The sequence below is a fragment of the Corvus moneduloides genome, chromosome 2 (genome assembly GCF_009650955.1).
Source record: "Corvus moneduloides isolate bCorMon1 chromosome 2, bCorMon1.pri, whole genome shotgun sequence".
In the NCBI taxonomy this organism is placed as follows: Eukaryota; Metazoa; Chordata; class Aves; order Passeriformes; family Corvidae; genus Corvus; species Corvus moneduloides.
The window spans coordinates 112,374,245-112,398,629 of NC_045477.1; the positions used below are offsets into that span (position 1 = coordinate 112,374,245).

Here is a 24,385-nt window from a genome sequence, read left to right on the forward strand (position 1 = left end):
ATCCATCCCCATAGCATCTAAAATGCAGATCAATCAAATTACAGGAAAATGAGCTCCTTGTTCTCTTTCAGAGTGTATCTAGGTGACTTTACAGTTGTTGGGTAAATGGATGGAGCCTTTGATTTGTCTGTAACATGCATTTGGATACAGTCTCTGTAATTCCTGCTGGAATTTTTTACCAACTCTATTCAAACAGGACATGATTCTGCTGTTGAGGTAATGTGCTTGTAATAATCTAAACCACCACTTTATAACAGACGTGTGGAAATGTCCATTATGTTATGAATTTAGTTTGCCATTCAAGGCAAAAAAAGGCAGTTCAACACAGTATGAAATGACAGCTATTAAGAGGGTAACAGATGAGACATTAAAATGAAGCTTGTAGCAATTTTTTCAGGAAAATTCTACAGATGATTTGTTCATTGTAAAACTCAGGGTTGGAATAATAAGGTGTAACCTCACCGTTTTGAACGCAGCTGCTGTTATGCAAGGACAATGTGAAATTTGAGAAGGGAAAATATCCATTTTCAGAATCTGGATCAGACCTTTTTGAAATAACCCCATAAACGAGATGATTTAGAGTCAATATGGCTGGATCCCAAGAAAATATGTATATGGCAAGAGAACCTTCAACAGCAAGTGGTGAAGATAAATTATATCTATGAGTACTACACAGTGACATCAAATTTGGACCTGGTTAAACACTGGCTTCACTGACACTTTTGAATTTTTGCTATTTAGCCTCCAGAAACCCAGAGCCTCTGAACATCTCAACTCCTCTGTGACCATGATCTGTTCAGTACCCCCAGAGGAATAAAGAAGTGCCAGCCTGGAGCACAGATCTGAATTTTACCTCTTTCTATATTTGGTCACTTCAGTATTACCTCCTTAGGGATTTAAATGCCAAAACCAGACATTTTGCTATCTCCAGCTACACACACTTTACATCTAGGGAGAGACTTTGGCTTATATTTGAGTTCTGCCAAGGGAATCAGAAGCTTAAACGTGGCAAAATCTCGGCCTGTCATGCAAACCACGTCCAGGCAAGTTTGCTCGGTGTTTCATGGCCATTGGTATCTCTGGTACCACTGGGTGAAGTTTCACCTAACTTCCTGTGTGGAGTCCGTGAGGAACAGAAGTGTTCATGTCAGTGTAAGCAACATGATGGCAGCAAGCACCAGGGCTGTGAACTCCATCCTGTGGGCAAGGCTCTGCTCTGGATCTCTGTCCGCTCGGGTGAGTTCAAAGGCTGATGGCTGAAACTCACCAGTGTCTCTCCCTGTGCTGCCAAAAAAACTGCACCAAGCTGCACATACAGAACTATTCAGTGTGTATAGAGTGTGGTCACCCATTGCCTTTCTGAAGATGTGCCAGTTCTTTGGTGTATGAAATGGAAAGTGACAGTAGGTTATAAAATTGTGATGGATGATTTAGGTGGCTGTATTCAGCTGTAAGCAATAAATGCTGAGCTCGGCAGAAACTACTAAAGGCAAAACTGCAAGTGATTTACTAGCAATTTAAAGCACATGAGATTTGTAATGCATGAGGCCTTCAGGCCCATCACTTCTCTTCAGTAATGGGAAACAATATTTTGGTGAAAAATGGCATGTTTAGTTTCAGCTTTGTGCTGCAAAATATACAGGCAGCCTAGTTTTCTTCATTTCTAAGGGTGTAGCTATATACATCTTATTCAAACTGCTAGTTTATGTTCAAAAAGAGTTGGAAATATTAATATTCCTTGAGTGAGTTTTATTAGGAAGGAAAATTGATATTTCAGGATAACTAAAACAGGGCAGTTCTAAAACTTCTGGTCTAAATGATTCACATTTAATCTTAGGTTTGATAAACTTCTATGAGATTAACTCCATAGTGAGCCAATACAGCTATCCTTTGAAGGAAAAAATGAAAATGTCATCTATTTCTGCACAAGTACCAATACAGCTAAGTAGTTCAAATACTAATTCTCATTTAAGAGGGCAGTGGTGGGTGAAGGGATGCTGGCATGAACCTGAATGCTGAGATATCACATATTTAGTGTGACAGAGATAAACACCATCCAGCTGGGGGCTTATGCTGAAGTTTTCCTAACTCACCAATTTTTAAGTTCATGAGACAACCTTTAAAATATTGTTCCATTTTGAACAGTGAGCATGTGAAGATGGTGCAGTGAATGCCACTGTGAGTTTTGACGACCAGGAATTTAGGTAAAATCCATGTCTTTGTTTTCCAAGCATGTGTGATCTAAACAGTGGAAGGCACAATAAATCTGCCATCTTGTAATAACCTAGTCTGAGACAAAAGGCATTTCCACTCAGCAAAGCTAATCAGGTTATGTCACTTTTCCTTGGGTTATTTCCAACATGGTCATGTTAGCTTAACTCACAAGTTATGACCTCTTCTCTGTCAAAGGCTTAGATGGAAGGTGAGTTCTGCAAACAACCAGATGGTGACCTACAGATCCTCCCCTAGTTAGCAAGGATCTGGTGTCTGGTTTCTCCTATGGTATCAATAGCTGAGCAACAGTCTACTGATAATCCGAGATAGAGATGGATGATTTGTCTTGGTTGACTCTGTGTGCTGCCCTAAATATCCCACCTTCTGTCTGTTCCCATGTCAGCTCTGCCTTCCAGACATTTCTTTGTGTGCACCTTTGCAGGATTGTGTTAGCTGTAGAAGATCCAAATTCCAAAGGTAGTAAAAGTGTCCTGAAATACTACTTCTGGATAGGTAAATGAATAGGTGAAAATTGTATCCATTCATCCATTTGCCATTAATGAAGATTAAAGCCCAGTAGTAGACAGTGAAATCATGCTTCTAATGTTTTTTTCTTTCAAATCTCTAGTTAAGAATTTCTTTTACTGAAAACTTGAACCTTTTTAAACTTTATTTATCACAGCTAAACTCTAAAAAAGTTTCTATCCAGAAATACAAGTTACTTGACACTACAAATCCTTAGACTAGCAGCATGAGGCAGGAAGGAGGAAGTTAAAGCCATGAACTAGATATTTACGCTTTTATCCTGAATCTATTGAAACCATAGTAATACATCAATCATTTCTGTTCTGCCAGTGAAACCCCCCCTAACTTGGTCAATAGAAAGGATTAAGATGAAAGGAAAGTAGTAAAAGCACTTTCTGTCTAGTAGCAGTGTACATACACACTTAAAATGAAGCATCTATACAAGGAGCCATAACTACTGAGAGGCAGTTTTCATGCCCTACAATGACTTTTCCCCCATATTATTCAATTGGAATTAAAAAAAATCAAAATCACAAAAGCTTTTAAGAACTAAAACCTCAAGATAAATCAGATCAGTCAAAACTTTTCACCATAGTTTCTGAGTGGATCTTTTAAAACTTTTGTTTCCGTTTTTAAACAAAACTTCAATTTCTTTTTCCAGCAAAAGGTTTACCTTTTAAAAGGTTGTGTTGGACTTTTTATTTGGAGTAATTTAGGAGTGAAAAAATGTTTAGATAATTTAAAAAAAATAAAAAGAAGATTGAATAATGAGAGAATAAAATTATTTTGGATAACATTGCAGGTGGGGACATGAAGGATTTTTGATAAAACTGCTTTTAAAGAAGCAGATCTTAGTAATTAGATTTTATGGCAATGTGTTGAGAACATTCTACAGGACTGCTAGAGAGAAGGCTAGTGTAGAAATTACATGAGATATGGATTTTCAGAGGTTAGGGATGTCCAGAAAGGGCAGATATCACAAATGCTATAGAAGAAATTAACAAGATTTAGGCACATTATATATTCATGGCATGAGGAAGAACAAGATCTGGATATGTTCACAATTGCTTTCCTTCTGTCACACACAAGAAATTGCCATCAGTCAAAGGCCATACTATATTTTCTTTTCCCATATGTGGGTTTAGAAAACAGGTGGTGTTTTCATCCAATTCTTCTATTCCTGATTTCCTCATTTTTAGAAGTAGATAAGCATCCAAATCTTTGGTGTAAAGAAATTTTCTTTTGGCTTCATAAGGTAATTTCCCCTTTTACTGTCTCCCTGCTCGACATTCTGCAGAGCCTTTTTTAAATTTTTTTCTTTCATTTTTTATGAGCAGTGTGTTTACAACATTTTAAATCAAAGAGATTGGATCCTGGGATACTAGAGATCACTCTTCATCCTAATTCATACTTCAAAGGAAGTTTAGAAATAGGAAAGGATTTGCAATTTGTGTTCAATATTTGGAGTGGAGTGCCTGCTAAGGCAGAATATTATATTGCTTCATATCGTGACAAATGATGAGACAGTGATGTCCAATGACTCTTGTAATGTAAATTGATTTCAGATTACTGTGGAGTCCCTCTTTAGTTGACAGTGATTGTGCTGACAGCTATGAAAAAGGGTTAGTGTGCTCTAAATCCATGGGTTTTTACTCTATGTGTTTCGGGTTTTAAGTAGCATGCTTTTAATGAAGGCTGTTGAAGCTGTGACCGTATAGAATTTACTTTGAGTAAAAATCTTTTCCATACCAGGAGATTTCTTTTCTGTTTCTCCCCGTGAGTGATATGTCCACAGTAGTCAGTTGCTGTTATTTCACACTCTAGAGCCTGCTGAAATATAGCAGCCACATTTTTCTTGCCTCTTTCTCTGGACTTCTGCCTGAAGTCTTTCTTCCATTGAACACTCTATTACGAGTTGCTCAGAAACAACAGGGAAGGAGCCAAAAGGTGCAGTGCCCAAAGAGGAGGGACTCATGAGTGTGTGCCTGCTTAAAATGTATCTGGTGTTCAGATGAAATTGTGGAATATATTGGCAGCAGAAAAATTTCTGCAGTGTTTAGACCCAGGGAGATTGTGGTAGTATTTATCCTACTATGTCAATCTATTTCAAACTTTCTGTTATAATAATATAAAACCAACAGAGTATCCAGATCGTGATTATAAAGAATATTTTTTTTAAGAGGTCAACAACCAAAGTAATAACTTTCAAGGAACTGAAAATTTTCACATCTATTTCCCTCAAATCCCCTTTTTGTAGCATAGATATCATCTTCATTAATGACAGTAGGTCTCAAGACTAATGTTGCCTGTTTTCAAGAATGGTGTCATATATGAATAGTATTTGAATAGACTCTTATCTTTCTGGGTGGGATGGGAAGATAGAGGAGGATTAAATAGGTTTTTATAACATTTTTGTCAGTCGTTTGAAAGTGTTTCACACTTTAATAAAGGTCACATTAAATGCAGACATACTTATAATCTGAAGATTTATCCTTTAGTCACTGAAAGCCAGAACTGTACAAATTAAATATTTCAGAGTAAACTGCATGTAAGCAGATTGTGTCTTTCTCTTTGCAGATACAATTTCCATTTGTGTGCACATCTAAGCCAAATATTTTTAAGCTCCTGCCTTTGGGATCTTTAAATAGAAGACTTACTGTATTTAATGATTTATTCTTTTGCAAAGAATTACTCTGAAACCAAGAAAAAACAATATTAATAACTAAATGATTTGGAGGGACTTTGTGATTGGCAAGGACAGTCTCCTTTTATTATGAAAATCTGTAAAGTAAGCCAATGCTTAAAACATAAAATTGTACTTCTTTCTATTTTCTTGACCTGTGCAACTTAAATATGTTTAATTAAAGAAGAGTATGGTCTACTTTAGAATACATACTTGGTTCTATATATTTTTATTACCTGAAATTCTTTTAATTAATCTGATCATCATAAAAATGTAATTTTTACCAAATATTTATCATTCATCCTTTTTGGAAAGATTGTGCTACTTTTCTATACTCAGATATACAGTATGTCTAACATGGTAAATTATACTTAAAAATTGTTTTTCATGGTTATGTTCCCACTATATGAATTCAAACTATAATGAAAAATGATGAAAATGCTCACAAATAAAAAAATTTTGAGCTGGATTTAAAAATAGGGTTTTTTTTTTTCTCACAGTGCTGGAAATATCCTATAATTTCTTTTGTCAAATATAATATTCTATTGGATTAAGTTTTTTTGTCTTTGCACATAATGCTCATTTATTCTTAATTAGGCTCTGTGTAATTTAATGTCCACACTGCTTTTCATTGACACAAGATGACAGTGACCATACAAACATGTAAACTGTCACAGGTCACTCACATGGCATATTTCAAAGGAAATTTGAACTCAGAGTAGATAGCTTAACCTGAGCCTAAGGAGCTTTAAGGAATACAGAATGTTGGGTTGTGTTTACACATCTCACCCCTTGACAGGACTCAGGTATCTGGAGATGCAATACCTCTCCCTCCCTCCTTGCTGTAAAAAATGTCATTTGCCTGAAGATACGAAGGACAATTTAGATATGGGAACTTAAAACATTAAAGAAGTCTGTTCTCACAATAATGAGCACAGTTCAACCCCTGTGATTTGAATCTGCCAAGGATCAATACTTGGCTAAGAAATGAGTGCACATTTTAGGGTTAAAATTAAATAACCTTTTTAGGAATATTTGGTGTAACTATGATGTCATGCAGTGTCTCATTTTGGGGTAGCCAACTATGTCTTTCAGCACAAAATAATAAGTTGCATTTCCTCTCAAGATTTTTAATCCCCTTTAAAAAATCCTTCCTTTGTCAGGGTGGGTCATTTCCCAAAATAAATTAGAGTAAGAAATATAGAAAAACTTTATTTTAAAATGTAAGAAACACCTCTCTTGATATTTTTCTACCCTTCTTTAGCCAAAGTTCATCTGCCCTCACAAATAATTTTGCATCTTTCCTCCTTTCTATAACTAGGCATTCACTGAAAAGAAGTCATTGCTGTCAAGGCAAAGTGAATTGTGTAAAAGCTTTGTGCACATCTGAGGAAGTAGGAATAGTCATGGTCTGTATAGTGTTTTACTGGGAATTCTGTTCCTTGCCATCTCCTGAGTAACTGGAATTATCACAATTCTAAATGAGAGCAAATTAACCCTGTTTAGACTGTCTCTCTTTGCAAATGAGTCTATAGTGGGTATTTCTTCCTTTCACCCACTCAGTTTCTTCCATTTGTAAAGTTCCCCTCTCTACCAACAGGATTACAAATTTCACCATATTTTTATCATCATCCTTGAATAGCTCCAAGTGATTTATATGCATGAACCTTTTAACTGACTTAAGATGCCTTTCTTAGAAGGATAAGAATTAGTTATGAAGAATTACTAAATAGGTCAATTCCCATGATGTTCTAGTCTCTGGACAGTCTTCCATTTTATGCATAAAAAAGCAAAGGATTTTCTTACCATATCTTTACTGTTTAGAAACCTTATGTTTTCCATGAAATCAGAAGAGGAAGACAGAATTATTAAACTGAATTATTAGCCATACCCTCACAAGAAGGTATAGATGGTATCCAAGCAAGCCACTGAGATTACTGGCAAAGCTGGCAAAGGAACCATTGCCACAACTGTTTTCTCAGGCAGTTGGGAAGAGAATGGGAATATGTATTTACTTCATGAGGGCAAATATTCCTACTAAAAATCTCCCAAAAGGAGTATATTTCAATCTACCAATAAAGGGGATAAATTCTAGAGAATTTTATAGTGAATATAAACTAATTTTGTAGTATTTAATTGAAAAGGATTTGTCCTGGCTTCTTTCAAAATTATACAACTTTCTTGCTGGTCTTCAGGCTAAGTTCCAGTAAAATATACTGAGTATGTTAGAAGTATGAAAACTATATCTTGCATGAAAGATGTGGACTTGGTGGTCTGAAAGGTCTTTGCTGCAGCAGTTTCCATGCCGCCATGTTTCCATGACTACCTTTCAAATTACCAGGAAGTGTTCATCCCCTAACACCAGAAATGAAATCCTCTCTGGCAAGGTATAAGTTGATTTTGTTCCTCTCTCTTCACAATCAGCCTTTTCCTCCAGCTGATTGAGACTTACTCATCCATCTTGGCTTTCAAAGGATCTATTGTCATATTTCTTTTCCCAGTTCACCACACTGGTTTTTTGTCTGTGGTCATCACAATGGTATTTGGTGGGGAAGACAGGCAGCACTGGACAGGGCTCTACTTGGTAACATGAGTGAGAAATACAAGAAGCACATCAGTAATTGTTGTGAGCAGTGAAAATTGTTCAGAGACCCGTGGAGGAGTGATCGACTAAACCTCCTCGTTCTTAGTCCACATAAATACCCAGATTCCATTCCCCTACTGTTCACCCATTTTAAAAGGCTCCAAAGCGATGCACCTTTGCATAGAAGGAGTTATATGGATTGTCCTCATGCATTTATCTCACAGCAATAGGAGGCTTAAACGGTTTTATGTTTCATTACACTATTACAGCTGTTGAGCTGGGCAGTGGTGATGATGAGGGTTATTTTGCCAGCCATAAACAGATGGAACATTACTGTGCAAAGTGCTGTGGTGCTGTGAAGACAGTGGGTGAAATCCCAGACTGGAATAGGAGTTCTGCTGGCAGCCTGGATAGTTCTTCAGCAGTTCTCACAATGTTAGTCACCATAAAAGTGTATTAATTGTGTTCAACTGAACAGGAAATATAGACCCAGCCATTTGTATCAGAAAAGTTGTTGTACTATTTAAGAATACTGCAGAATACCTTAAGTGGTCTGTACAAAGACAGTACAGAAATACAAAATGATATCCATAGAAAAAGATGTGAAACTAATAATTTTGTAAAAATAAACAGACAAAATTTTATGTAATTTGGGGAGCCAAGTTTTCCCAGTGGATTGCAGCAATAGGAAAAAACAGTGAAAAAATAGGAACCCTCTTAATCATTGTAGGGAGGTTGGATTTGTTGGTTTTGGGAGGTCCCTTCAAACACAAAATATTCTATGATTCTGTGAACTATTAATTTATGGGAGACACACCAGTTTTACAGCATGGAAGTCAGAATGATTTTAATTAGAGGTGGACAGGACAAGCATTTGTCCTAACTTTGAGATGAATGCTTCCAGTTCTTCATATCTTCATCTTCTAGCAAATACTGTTCTCTAACCAATAAAACCCCATCAGATTATAGTGTTAGGAACCAAATTTATCACTATTACAATACTACTCACAAGAGTAATTATGCTTACAGGTTGTATTTTAAAAGATGCATTCAAATAGTACCTGTGCCATTAAGCAGCACATGAACATCCATGTAAGAACATATACCTATTTCTCTAGCATATGCAGCTAAATTTTTCATTTACATTGTAGATTGTACAACAATATGTAGTATCAATGTAAGATTAACAGAGTAGTGTCCAGCACCAATTTTTCTTCCACATATATTTCCTTCCCTAATACAATGAATCACGTTGCAAAAGGTTTTCCCTGATTTGCATCCTTACTGCTTTGTGTTTTTTCATTTTACCTTTGCCTTTCTGGTACAAAAGCGTCCCAAAAGCACTATGTTTACTACAAGTCAGTAGTGAAAAGAAAAAATAAGCAAAACGATGTGTTTTAACATAAACTGCAAAGATATTCCTAGTAGAAGCAAGAAGACTTCTAGAAAAGGAATGAAGTTTTCGGTGTGTAATGAGCATGGGAGAGATTATTCTCTTCCCCCATGGAGCTTATGATGCAACGCCCCCAGCCTATAAACAGTTATGTAAATGCTTTATTTGAAGCATATGAGTCAGCTCAGAGCTTACAGAGTGTTAAGCAGTTTCCTCATTGCAGAAGCATAGCCTAGACCAGAGTGATAACAAGGGTGCTCTGCTAAGGTTTCACTACCAATTTGTTTAGAGACCTTTCCAGTGCCTAGCCTTCTGATTTTATTTATTCTTTTCCTAATAAGTTGAAAGTAATATTGCCCTACAGATTATACTGAATTAAAGTTGACACCCTTTATATAAATGCATTAATAAATATTCTCCTTTCTTCACACTTCTTCAAGTAGCCTGCCAAAAACAAGTGACCTCTTTGAAAACAGATGAAGGAATAGTGAATGAAGAAATGAGCAATCACAAATGTAACTAGCAGTGCTTGTTATCACAGTGACACTTACTGGCCTCCACCAGAAGGAGGTTCCATTGCAATTTAAATCCTATTTGCACAGAAGAAACAGGCCTGGTAGATTTACCAGTGGAGCAATGCATGCTACACTTATAACACCAGTGGGGTTCAGAATGAACAAGCTCTGGTACAGAAGCAGCACAGATGATCCAATACAGCATTTTACAGCTGTATTGCTTTCAGGATTTTAGCTATTATTTTGTGAATATTGGCTTACTGTGGGACATACCCAGGCCTACCCATTCATTCAGCTGGTGCTGGAGAGTTGTGGAATCTCATTGACTTGCTGCCCTTGTAATTTAATTAAACTAAACAGAGGATTAGAGGACAAATTTCTCTGAGCCTTGCTGGCAGGTAAATTAGAACAGAAGGTGACAGTGAGTATCCCAAAGTCCTACAGAACACATGTAGCAGAGCTGGAATTACATCTAAATGTCGAGGTCAGTAATTTTTGGGAAAAGATAGTCTCAGCCAGAACAAATGGGCTTCTCAGCATTTTGGTAAATCAAACATCTTAGATTTTTGAAAAGTCATTAAAGGTCACCAAGCTTACACTGCCCAGGTCGTGAATACTGAAAGTCATGAGGGATGTTTTGTACCTGCTTAGTAGAGCTGGAGGTCTGAATTTCCTGTGAGCTACAATTTTCATCTTGGAAGAAGCCTTACTGTCCAACATGACCAGTGTGCCAGTGGTCTTGGTGCATCCTGGGTCTTGAGGTGGTCAACAGGGAGGCAGTCTACAAGCTACAGCTTTGAGAAGCTCAAACTGGACTTTCAAAGTCTTGTGTTTCCAGGCAGAAGACATATAACACTTTCCAAGATCATTGATATGAAGCTTTCTAGCAGGAAAACCTTGGGATCCCCATCCCCAAGTAACTTATTCTCCTTAAAAGAATTTTAAAACTCTTGAAGGTGGTCAAGGTCCAACTGGGTTGTCAAACTGCTTTCTGCATCACTTGATTTCAGATTCTGCAAGTCCTGGGAGAGATCCCAAATCTCCTTTAACAGGCCAGCCTTGCTTTTGTGACTATCCTGGTCTAACAGCTCTCAGGTGCTGATCTATTCAAATTAAATAAACTAGCAGACCTGAAAAAAATCAATATAATAAAATGGCAAATCTTTTTTATCAGAAATCCTGTCTCCTGGAAATCTCTGCTTTTCATCCCCCTGTCTAAGATATAGAAAATTAATTCTGTTGAACCCGGCGTGTCCAGCCTATGAATTATTCATTTATGGTCAGTTGATAAATAAAACTGTAAAAATCCCATCAAATATACGATTTTTTTTTTCCTGTTTAGTGAATTTAACAATTTTCCTTTATAATTTTAAATAATCTATTGGAGCTTTTCATGTTCCCACTTAGAGAAAGGGTGAGCTAGTAGCTCTGCATTTTTTGTCTTTCTTAGTGAAAATCTGTGGGTTTGCAGTTCTTTACACAAACAAGAACTCATCTGCAATATCTCCCATGTCACCAAGATAAGTTTTTATTCATAAAAGTGACATTTGAGTAACTAATAGCTTTTTAATAGAAATACCTCTAGAATGAATATAGAAAGCAGAGGTTTTTTTCCTTCACAGTCTTCATTTATGCAGAAAATGTCATGTCAACCTTTTTCTTCTGCCTTTTCGACAAATGCTCTTTTCAAACTTAAATTTCAGATTCATTCTAGTATGTAACATGTGCTAATCATATTAGGAATGATTCACTTTATTCAGAAAGGAAAACTGCTGCTCTTAGCTAGTTCTTATTAGTAATGCCACTCTTAAATGTACAGCAATAGAATCTTTCTCAAGGATGAAGGAAAGTGGCTGTTCTCAACCAGTTCTCCCACACCTCTTTTGCAGTCTTTTGCTTTATTTTGTTGACTTTTATATTTTTCATGATCACACCTCAAAGTAATTTCATAATATTTAATGATCTCTTCTGTTAGGCACCTGGCAGGTTCCAGCCTTCCTAACTTTATGTGTGAAGACTGAGGTGTAAGGTAAATTTACATATTAGCAGGGTTCAGGCTTTCTCTTGGCTGTCCTGGGTGCTGGAGATCAAGGCCTGGAGTTGCCTCCACGCAGGGCGGTATTGGACATTGCAGGACACCTTTAGGATGGGGAGGAGGGATGGGATGAGACAAGGTGGCTGTGGGAACAGGGGACAACAGGAGTGTTGGGGGCTTTTGTTTTGAGGAGAAACAGCAATATCCTCCTCTTTCAGCTCAGCCTTTTTTTGGAACCTGCATTTAGGGTACTGCAGTGTCAGTGGGCAGGTGCAAGTAGCCCATGTCTAAGAGGTACCTTATTACCATCATCCAGTTTTCCATGTACGTATCCTCAAAGAAGCCAGGTCCTAACCTCTAAAGCAATCTTTTTCTGCTTCTCAGCTACTCCTTCCACACAATACAGACCTAAACATTCAAAATGAAAATAGCTTTTACAAGAATTCCTTATTGCAGAGTAAGGGGGAAAAAATGAGCGGGACATTGAAAAGTTATTGCTGTTTCTACTGAATTAGGTTTTTCCTCACACTCATCAGGACAGGTATTCATTTTAGAGACTGGCTGAAAGGAGATAGAAAAGATAAAGGACCAAACACCCTCTGCCATCCTCTTACCTGCCTTTGACACCAGGGAAGTGCTGCCTGCCATCTCAGTCTTGAAAAAAATCCTCATTTCATCTTTAAATGACCACCTCGAATAGGAGCAATTTTGTCTTTTTTCCCCTCTGCCTTTTATTATTTTCCTCTGTTTTTTCATGCTTCTTAAATGAGCTCATTATTTAGCAGTTGAACTTCAGTGTCTCACATTACAAAGTGTTTTAGGACAAAAATTTATGTGAAGTATAGTTCAACATACTTGCCATCCAAAATCTAATGCATTTAAAAAAAAAAAAAAATCCCAAACAGCTCTCTCCAAACTTGAGTTTTAGCTATCTTTGATTATACTGAGAGGTGGAGAAAATAAATGATAACAAGTCGGAAGCAAAGCACTCAACTGCATTAGATCACTTAGCTTCTTCTTATCATACCAATTTACATCTTTTAAATTCTTATATAAATGCATGTTTTCTTTAAAAAGCACATTGCTGTACTTCCATCAGAAGGCCTAATTTTTTTTTCTTTTTCTATCCCAGTGCTAATGAAGCTGATTCCTGATCCTATTTTATATGCATATCCTGTTAGAACAGACAGACTAACTGCTAACAAAGGACAAACATATGACATTGCTTTTTATTATTTGCATTGCTGTAGTTAAAGCCTGTCAAAATTTTCATCATAAAATTAAGGTTATTTTCAGGGACTGTGACACTCATATCTAGATATTTGTCTCTCGTGCTATTGAATGGTACAGGTACAGGATGCTGGGGTAGTAGATCAGTATGGATTCAGTATGGATGACTGTTTTCTTTCCCCCTTTTTGTGTTTGTAGATCAATGATCCTGAATTACCATTACAGTGTTTTAAAGTGGTTTTTTTCTCCTCACTATCCCCACCTCAGATAATCCATATGACTTCCTTTAAGTATGGATTTACACTCCATTGAGAGTGTACACTAAACCTATACAGGAAACTTGCTGGGTATTTGATCATGCAATACTTAACGCTTAAGGCCATCCATTTTTGACTGTTTTATAAATAATACTAATTTTCATGTCTGCATTTACAACACATTTTTAAAGGGATGGATACCATTTAGATGACAAAGGACTGAAAGTAAACACTGTACTAAGCACTTTCTAAAAATCCATCAATGTTTTACTAGCCAGTAGTTTGTAACAGCACTTGCAAATAATTGCATCAATAAAAATCAAAGCCTGTAGCTGCAATGCTGTTCTTTAGAGCTGGTGATGGGCTATGGAGTGCAAGGGTTAACACACCCTCTTCTTCCTCCCCAGACCTGGACTAAAATTCTATCTCTGAGCCACAAACACAAATGAGTTTTGCAAAGTTACTCTGGTCCCTTGTGGACAGGTGCCCACATTAAAAAGCCATCATGCAGCTTGGGGTGACTGGCAGCCTCAGCTCTGGGGGCAGGGAACTGGGTGAGTGGTGGCACCAGCACCTCTGCAGAGACCTGCACTGTCACAGACACCAGCCTGCCACCTCTCTCCTTGCACAGTTTGTATCATAAATATTGCAAAATGAATATTTGTCTCTGTTCTTGTAACCAGCAGCTGTGGTACCTTGTATTTCTATTATCACTCAAACCCTGCTTTTAGTCCTTGCTCTGAGACCTGCAGAAACTGTTAAAAGCACAAACAACATTGTAGACAGTACTCTGTATTCCCAGGGCTTGAATGGAACAAGGTGAAATGTTCCTTCATTTTCTTCTACTTTTTAGAAATGCCATAACTTCCATGCCTCTCAGAACACTTAGAAAATATTAAAAAAAAAAAAAAAAGCACCCAACATCAACAACAAAAAAACCCAAACACAAAACCAAAAAACAACCAAACAAAAAAAAAACAAACAAAAAAACCCCAAACAAAAACCAAAAAACCAAAAACCACCCAAAAAACAACCAAAACAATACAATACAACAAGGAGAGATTACAGCATTGATGGGCATGCCACACAAGGAGGGCGGGTTGTGCAGACTGGTCGGGAAATTCACAATTATATAAGTAAAGAGAATTAATATCCCTCTTGCTGACCTCATGCATTTGGCTTCAGATACAGGACCCCTAAATCTCTCAGAAGTTTAGCTGGCAGGACCCTGTTGTGTGCAACCATGGAAATTTCAACTAAAGGAGAATGAAGATGAACTAGAGAAACTAGGCCCATATGGCTGCTGCAAGAAGATAAATCATTTCAGCCTTGCTGCTGTTGAGACTTTCCAGTATTCAAGAACATCTCCTCCTGACAAAAATATGCAGGAAACCAAAATAATTTGATGATTAATTGTTCTTGAGAAGGAAGTTGTTTTGGGAGAATCACATTTTATGATTCCCAGGACTGCACTTACTTCAAACACATACAGGGACATCAGGCTCTGCTTTTTCCTACAGTACTCTCAGTCTGGCCAGGTCATTTTCCTGCTAAAGAATGACAGCCAACATGAAGCCAGCCCTTGGTCAGGTGTTATTTAGGAGTACAAGAACACCTCTCCCACTCTGGCCTGTGAGATTCAAGAATAGCTACTCTCTGCAGAGGGGAATGAAGTTCACTGGTCTTCACCCGCGTCAAAACCAGAATGAGACTGGTTTCACCCCCCTTTACACAAGGGGTTGGAGCAGTAGGCAGGCACAGCCATAGAGAAGGAGCCTTCATACAGAGTGAGGACCTGGAGCTCGGACCTGTGTGGCCCAGGAATGTGTGGCAGGAATCCTGCCTTTGGCCAGACATCTTTCTCCCTGTGGGAAATCCTGTGACTCAGGTCCTCTGCTCCACAGGTCAGAAAGCAGGGTACAGCATCAAAAACTCAAGCTTGTCCCCATTTCTAAACTTTTTTCCTTTAAAGTCAGGTAGCACCTATGCAGTGCTAGCTGGATTTTTTTATTCCATTGGTGGCATTTGTGCAGCTGCCTTCCCCAAGCATTGTCTATCAATCTGCAATTATATTGAGGTATAATCTAAAAAATGCCTGTCTGCCTTTCACGTGGAAAGAAAGCTGATCAATAGCAGTGGAATATTCCAGCATGTGTGTGGTCCAAGAGTACAGCACATTTGTCACTGAGGAGCAAATGAGTTTCTCCATTTTCATCTTTGTGAACGAGAGGGTTTTGTTCTAATGGATTTTGTTTCAGTGTTTTCTTAGGAAAGCAGGGGACTAACACATGCAAGAGAAATAGAAAGACTACATAATGTAATGACTACTGTGTAAAAGCAGGAAGCCTAGTGCTCTTAGGAACAGCATGCATTTCCATTTTTATGCAATAGAAACATTTGATGTGCCAGGATTTTAAAATTATATAAACAGATACTAGTCCATATGATACTTAATTAAATGGCAAACTTTTTCTGAGGTTATGCTAAGAATTAGTATTTTCTCTATCCATTGCAATGTACCTTCTTGATATAAGGTAGGAACACCATGGTCTAAAGTAGGAGCACATTTAAACTAGGTATATATATATATATATATGTATATATATATATATATATCACTCTTTTTCATTCTTTTGTTCATGTAGAAAAACCTAGTATGAATAAATATAAAATCCCTTTCTAGCATCAGAGGCTCTACTGCAGTAAAACTGAAAGTAGGTGTTGATTTTATTTATCTGTTTTATTCATAATCAGTAGGTTCAGTTCGTCAGGGCTCCAATTTTCAGTGGTTCTTAATGGCTTTCCTGGTGAAAATTTGAACAGACTAGTGGTGTCATATATTTTAGAACCAAACTGAAGTATTTTGATTTACATAATAGATGTGGTTTATTTCAGTTGTATTTATCCTGTTGTGCCACAGTGCTTCATGGGAGCAGTAGTTTTCCCCATTCAAATATTTGCTAAACTAGTCTGGATCTTTTCTAAATGACATTTTCCATCATATAATCTGATCTGACAGAGCAGATTAATTCATTAAAATCTTAGAACTGCTAGTGTTTCAAGTGTGTGCTGAAGAGAAAGACCACCAGAGAATGACAGTGTTTAATTATTTTCTGTTTGTAAGTTGGAGTCTCAGTTTCCTTAGCATGAACCCAGGTGTAGGTGACACTGTGCATGATACTTTCAAAGGCTCTAATTTATTCTTTTTTTTTAATCTTCCATATGCAGCCTATCTCTACAGCATTTTTCAGAATACCTCCCTACACAAATAATTTCCTGTAGCCTACTCAGTCCATGGTAGACTTGCTTATGAAGAAAGAGAAAAGAGAGGAAAAGAGTAGTCAGGCTGACCAATGGAAAATAAACCCACAACTTATTATTTAATATATATGCGTGACTCCAAAGCTGAGAATTGGATGTATGCACTCAAATTACCTAAGGATGGTACAAACACTGCAGTCCCTCTTTCCAAAGCAGTTAAAGAGCAGCTATTATGAGGCATTCCAGTAAAAAAACATTTTCCAATGTCCTTCCTTAAATTCTGTGTCCAAAGATATCAACTGGATGAACAGTTAGGAGCTGAAAGAGCCACAAGAAGTTGATTTTGTATTTAACCTGAATTGATGTCTGTTCCTTAAGACTGTTGATATTTACATTTAAGTGTGATCTGACATATGAAGTTGTTTGTGAAGTTTGAGAAAATAAGTATGTTATTTATCATTTTCTAGAATCCAGAACATCATCTGCTATTCTTTGTACAGTGTTGTACAGTGCACCTGAGAGGGAGACTGGGAGAAGGTACTGGTTGTGATGATTTATGAGCAGAGTTTTTTGACATGGACAAGCACCCACAAGAGACCAAAGAAAACCCACTATATTCTGTTCAGAAAGAAGAGGAAAACAGGATTTATAAAAAAACCTCAACAGCAAAACTTTTGAATGCTTTTATCTGCTGAAACAACACTCTTCAGGTTAAAAAAGAAAAAAAAAAAGGAAAAGTCAATCATATCTACAGTTTTCACAAGCAAAAGAAAATAAAGTGGCTATTGTGAGTTATTCAAGTAGTTCCTCAGCAACAGCTGAGTGTTCTGACCAAGACAGCCATTGAAGTCCCTCTTTGAACCTGCTGCTGCTTTAGCTCTGGATTCTGTTTAGGATGGAGAAATACGTAGTGAGAGCTGTAATGGCTTGAAACTGTCTTTTCTTACTAGTAAAGAAACTATTCTAGCTTTGTAGTTTCTTGAGGCCCAGAGCCACCTACAGAACGCCAGGAGCTTATAGGTCTTAATTGCATTTTTTATCAGTATTCTTTACCAGAGAGACATACATTGAAACTTTTTCTTTTTTTTTTTTTTGCAATATAAACTCTCTGAAATGTGAAGGCCTTAAACAGGAAACCTCTCTGCTTTTCTAGGAGTTTTCCAAAGTATGACTCAGAGCAGGACTTCACAAAGCTAAAGACACGAGGCTTTTATGGAGATCAGCGACTGCTGAGGGGCAGTGGCAGCCCCAGCTGTGTGACTTGGGGAGTCTTTCCAGGCACAGGAAGAGACCATATCATCCCTTATGGAAGCCCTTATGGACTCCTTTGTGCAATGGGAACTTTGAGCTGTCAGTTACGGCTTGTTTTTTTACCATGTAATATCACTAAAATGCAAAAACCACAACAGCATAATCAAAGGCAGTGTGGTTTAAAGAGAATCCAGAAACAAAACACTGAACAATATTGAGCTGTGCATGATATGAACAGATTTAAAGCTCCCAAGACACAAGTCTGTAAGAGCTAACAAACATAGGAAGTTTGACATTTAGAGCCCCCTCTTTCTCTTTTTTTTTTCTTTCAATTGGAGATATTTTGTTATCTAGGATATTTTCTTGTGACTTATATCTAAAAACAGCTAAGTTGTTTAAAAACAAATTATCTTTTGATCTCACAGAGAGGGAACAGTAAAAAAGTGTTTATAAATGCATTTTCTAAAAAAAAAAGTAGAAAATATGAGCTTCTAGAGTAAAAGTTAAATCAAGCCTCTAAAATAATTGCAGTGGCTTTCCTTTTCTTTAGCAATACTTGCTTTATGCTTGTGATAGTTTTCTCCCACTCCAGCCTCTACTTCTGAAGAGGAAGGAGCGAAAAATACTTGCTGAACAGCTAATTTATCAGCCTGACATTACTATTTATCAAGAGGAGATACCTGCTGTTAAGAAAATCAAGATTATTGGTTGAGGGGTTTTGTTACCTCTTGTGAAATGAGGGCAAGTTTGACAATCTATGTACCTCAGAGATGTTCTGGGCATTTTGAACCCCAAGTCCCATACATCACTTCTTTTTCTGCAGTCTGCTCTGGTGGTTGCTTTCTTCAGTGACTCTCTCTCTCTCTGACAGTCCTGCTGTGAAAGAGCCCCTTCAAAGCGAAAAGGATTTGGGTTTCTTTTCCTTCACAAGCTATGCATCAGCCCACTAAAAATTGTTAATATTCATAAGTGATGCCATGATGATTTTTTGCCTTCTCTTTTATACCCCTTTTATACCTTTTTACAACTTCTGTATTCTTGGTGGTTTTTGGCTTACATTCTTGGACTTGTTTGTCAAGCTGGGAGACTAAACATTTTAGAAGCTTCGTAGCTAGGGATCAAAATGCCCTAGATACCAAGGTCCTCTCCAGAACACATTCTGTAAACTAAGATAGAATCATCCAGGGGAAGGTTCCTTGGGGAGGGGGGCTCATTTGAGCCTCTCATTGGGGAATCTTTGATAGATATGTTAATTAGTAAGACCTATAATGTTATACCAGATCTTTTGCACTGTGAATTGAGGTGCATTTGACCTGGCGGTGTGTGCCTAAGGATGCTTAAAATAAATACAGAGGTAAAATCCCTTTTTCCCTTCTAACCGTGTTTGACTCCTGATTTTAAGACCAGGAAAAGGCATCAATAGGTTAGTCTTAGACTTTACCATGTATGTTTCAGTTCAGCACCTTATAAAGTATTGCAGACTCCAATATCTTAGGAGTGATTGCAGGAACCTGTTAGCAGGAACACACATACACCTCCTTTAGGTGTCCTGCTGCTGAACTGTGATTCGGCAGATGTAAGCCCTGGAAGGCAAAGGGCTTTTCATATGGTAATGGGTAACCCTGAACAGCTGAATGAGTTTAGCTCTATGGTGAATGAGGACTATCTGCTTAGTAAAAAGAACAAAGAAAAATCTAATGAACAAGAATTAGGCTTTTGGTTTTTTCTTTCCAATTAAGAAAAAATAATCAGAAATTGAAGGAAGGGATTTGTTTAACCTCTCCCCTAAATAGTGATATTTACAAATTCAGTAAAAGTTCAAAAAGTACTATCTCTCTCTGGTCTTGACAACCTTCTCCTGATGTTTTTTTATTGTGGAGGAATGGTACTCTGTACTCTAAGTCTACACAGTTGTGGCCTGAAGGACATATTCAAATTGTGCTTTAGATTCCAATGCAATCAAAATTCCACTCTGCAGCACAGCAAAATATGGCCAGGCCTGTAAATGAAGAACTATAGCTGCGTAATCACATTCAGCACTTTGTATGATGCTTGCATGATAACACTTAGTGGAATGATTATACCCAACCCTCTCAAACTTACATCTTACAAACTTACATTCAGTGATATGTAAATATCACTGAATTCACAATAGAGGGAATTTACGCATTGTATCTCCACAATTGTATGGATGCAAGACCTGATGGCTTGCCAAGAACCTGAAAAAATTACTACTCAGTGATGAGATTAGAATTTTGCAGTTCCCAGGTTGCGGTTATATTTCAGAAAATAATTATTTGTTTGGGGTTTTTTTGTTTTGTTGGGGTTTTTTTTTTGTTTCTTTGGTTTTTTGCTTTTTTTTTTTTTTGTCCTCACCTACTATATGAAACATGCAGCAAGACATTTACAATATAGTAAGGGAGTAAAAGATCTTGGTATCTTGGCAAGAATATGTATGTAAACTGGAGGGCAGATAGCAGTAGGTAGTGCTTTGTGTATGCAAGGAAGGAATCCAGAGGAATCTCTCCAGTTCATCCTGCTCTAAGAGAATCCTTACGGATCAAGGGTAGATGATCATATGATCAAGTCACATGGCTGAAAACCATATGGTACCTCATTTTTATTTGGTTTTTAGGTTTTTTTTTCTTAATCACATTTACATAAAGGATTTCAAGAACTGTTGAATTGTTTTAGGACACAAGACTTCTCTGAAAATGAGAGCAGCTTCTACTCACCTGCCCACTGGCCTTGTCAGATAACATTGGCAAAACAAGTGGGTCATTGACTTGTTTCTGTCAATGCTGATCTGTCACACCTAGGAAGTTATCAGCTTTCACAGCCCTCCACTTGGAAGACTGATATTTTGACAGTATTTTTTCTCAAATGCGAATGGAAAGAATAGTATTTAATTCCTGTGTGCAAGATTTTGATTGCATCTGTCTTGACCTTTTATAATTTCATTTTGAGACATTAACATTACAAATAAATGGCATAATTGTAAGCGTGTAGGTATTGCCTAGGTATTTCCTGTACATAAGTAGTATAAATGGCTTATACTGCACAATAAAAGAAAGTCCCACCTTTCAGTGCATTTAACATTTTCGGTCTTTTGGCCCTCAGTATTACTAAATGTTGAGCATGGTTCTCAAATACTTCCATAACATGTCTTTGAGAGATCTTCTAAAAAAAAGGTTGCAGAGCATGTCTGATTATTAAAATTGCTGCCAAAAAAAATAGTTGCCCTTCACTGAAGAATCTGTCAAATCAAAGGTTAGGAAGGTGCTCTGGTGCTGTACAGTAACTTGTACGAGTCATGGTGAAAGTGGAATTTCGACTGACCATGCAAGATGGCATTTCACCAACCACAAAACATTCACGATTTTCTAATTACAGCTAGCACGTTCTTAGCAGGCTTATGTTTTTAATTAGAACTTATACACTAGGAATTTACTTTGCTTTTTTTTTTTTTAAATAATGTTTTGAAGTTAGACAGTGCCCTCTGCTGGGCCAAGGCTCCCATAGCAGTAGTGTGCAAAACGCCCCAAATGTTGACAATGCGTGAAAATGGACACAAAATCTGAGTTGTTCTGCTCAAGGGATTTGCTGGTTTCAAGGAAGCACACCTTGTTGTGGTCCCGTCTTGCATTCTGCTCTACTTGGAAGCTTACTGTGCAACAAAAACTGGTCTCAGTTTGGATGGCAAAGAGCTTTTTGACTAATTAATTTTGAACCCAGTTGGCTTGAGCTGACAGTGTGACTTTATCACAATGAGCAGCAGGAACATGTAGTGCTATACATTCCAATTTTTACAAACTTAAGCTCAATACTGTAAGAGCATATTCATCTTCAGAAATAAGGAGATGAAGAAAAATGCAGTTGAATTTACTTGTTACATGTTCTCTTACATGTCTTTATTGAATTATTTCAGAGTTAAAAAATTTATAATTATACTGACAAATCAAGTGTTATTTTTCTCTTCATCCTTTCTTTAGGGAGTTTTGATTTTCTTGGGGTTTTTCTTGAGGGAATGCCAATAAAAATAGCAAGACTATAAGTTTAATTTAATAATTCTATTCTGATGCCTTTGGACTTTTCCAGGGTCCATCCAAAAAATACAAAACAAAACAAAAGACCACATCAAACAAACCCAAACCAAAACAAAGCAGTTTGCCCAGGAATTAACTTGAATTTACATCTTGCAGCAAAGGGCCAGAAATAGATTAATTTCCCCAGTAATTTAATTGCAAACATTTAGTAAATTTAAAACATGAAATTAAAATCCTTTAAAAATAGACTGTAAACTGTAGTAATCCAGCAGTTACAGAAAAATTTAAACTGATGGCATAGAAATCATTATATATCCATTCATGAATCTTCTATGACTTTCAGATCTCTTCTCTACTTTTTTTCAGTACAGAAAACACATGGAGACAAACAGTTGCCTAAGGTTAACCATGAGGGATTTCTATTAATTGATTGCTGGGTTGTTTATACCTTAGCTTAAAGATGAAACAAAGCAGCTCTAATATTTATTATATGTTGTATGTTTTCTACAAATCTGAGGCTTTTAAAAGCAGATTGTCCATGCACTTCAGAGGTGCACTTCTAGGGAAAAATGTGGCCCCTCCTACAGCACACACTCACTCGCTGTCATGACAGCAGCTCTGGAGTAGAGATCAACGTGTGCTCCCAAAATACTCTGTCCATTCATAACATTGCACTTCAGTCAGCCTTTATTTACATGTGCCTGCAGCTGGGAGCCTCTTCACCAAGGGAGCACTGTGCCCTCTGCAAGGAGCTGTGAGCTCTGGAGTACCAGATCCCCTTATTAATGGTCACAGTTGGTCATTAACTGATCACTGAATCTTCCTTGATGGCCAGCTAATGAACTTCCCACTGGCTTATTGTGAGGTTTGGTCAAGACAGACGGTGCAGGTAATTTATAGCTGAAGCCCCAGCATGCTAATGGCCTTCACTGAGTAACTGCAATCAACACAGCACTACTAAGTGGCATTACATTCTTCCTAATTTATTTCTCAGTTGCAACTATTTCATGTTGAATGGAAACTTCAGATTCTATGCTTAAAGATATGTTTGCATGCTTTATTGAGGGGGAAAACTTCTTTAAGAATGTAATAAGGAAAACAGCCTTAAGATTACAAACTTTTTTTTTTTACAGTTTTTGCCCTTAACAGAAGATGTTTATTTTTAAAGAACAAATTTATGCTCATAATATTCATCTGTAAAAGGCTCAGAAGCCCACTCAGAGCAAAAATCATCTCTCATGGGGTACCTGTTAGCTGCAGGAACCTGGAGAGCTTTGAAGGTTCAGCACCTGTGGTGTCTAATCTCTGTGAATCATGGATAAGTTAGCCAGAAGTTACAGTCTCTCTAGCTGTGATCTTGCCAGCTCTTAAAAGCTATAAAGTTTTGACAGGGCCTTGGCTTGGTAGGAAAGCTCTGGAGAAAGCCCAAAAAGTGGCAGTGATGCATTAGGTAGAACTCTTCCCTCTAAGTCTGGTAGATAATGCCACAGGTCCAATTATCACAGGAGCCTGTTTTGGCTTTAGATGAGCAGGTACCTTCTCCCATTTCAAGAGTGAACAGATTCCACTGTGGCCAAGACATTCATAATCCTTTAAGGTTTTATATTTTCACAAGTTCAAGTATCATAATTATGATGCAAAACCAAAAAAAAAGCAAACCCCAAAACAAAAACCAACCAAACCCTCCCCCCTCCAATTGGTATATATCTGCAATGCAACTGCTCTAAGAAACCAGGTTTGCATGTCCTGAGCAAGGAACCAAGAAATTTATCACATTCCATTACAGGTTTTCATGAACTTGACCCACATTAAGTGGTGTCCCGATGCTCCTCTCAATCCCTGAAAATGGCTTCAAGATTGCAAAAATCTTTCCCCCAGTGATTCTAAATGGCACTTTTTGAGCTGTGAAGAGATTGAGAAATTGAGTTGCTGGGGAGCTGTCCTGACTATCACTCCCTGGGGTGTGAAAACAGGAGCTATGCTTGTCTTTAGAAAGAGACTTTTTGCCCTCTCATTGAAGATACTCATTTTACGTTTGGCAACTTTGCTGTAGAATATGTGAGATTATTAAAATTTCTCATTATTCAGAGATTCCATTTCATACTTTTTGATTATGAATGAAGCCCTTCTCTCCATCCTACTTTCAAGTACTGGGATACTCCTGTCTCCTTAGCAGGCATTGCTTGCAAAAATCTGGCAGCAACCAAACCTTCCTGAAATGACTAAAAGGAAATGAGATCCTAAAGCTCCAAAAAAGATTGTGAAAGTAGCAGAGAAGGTACTTGGCTTGATGCTGCACATTTTGAACACAAACATTTGATTCCACACCTTTCATGGCATGAATTTGAGGCTTCAAGCCAGACAGGGGAGTCAGATACCTTTACAGAAGAT

The 24,385-nt window shown here is 37.4% G+C and overlaps 1 protein-coding gene across 2 annotated transcripts in view; it reads left to right on the forward strand.

Moving 5' to 3' along the window:
* The window catches only part of IL1RAPL1 (interleukin 1 receptor accessory protein like 1), a 711,140-nt gene that overhangs the window by 650,320 nt on the left and 36,435 nt on the right, over positions 1-24,385 (forward strand). The gene's annotated exons all lie outside the window — the stretch shown is intronic.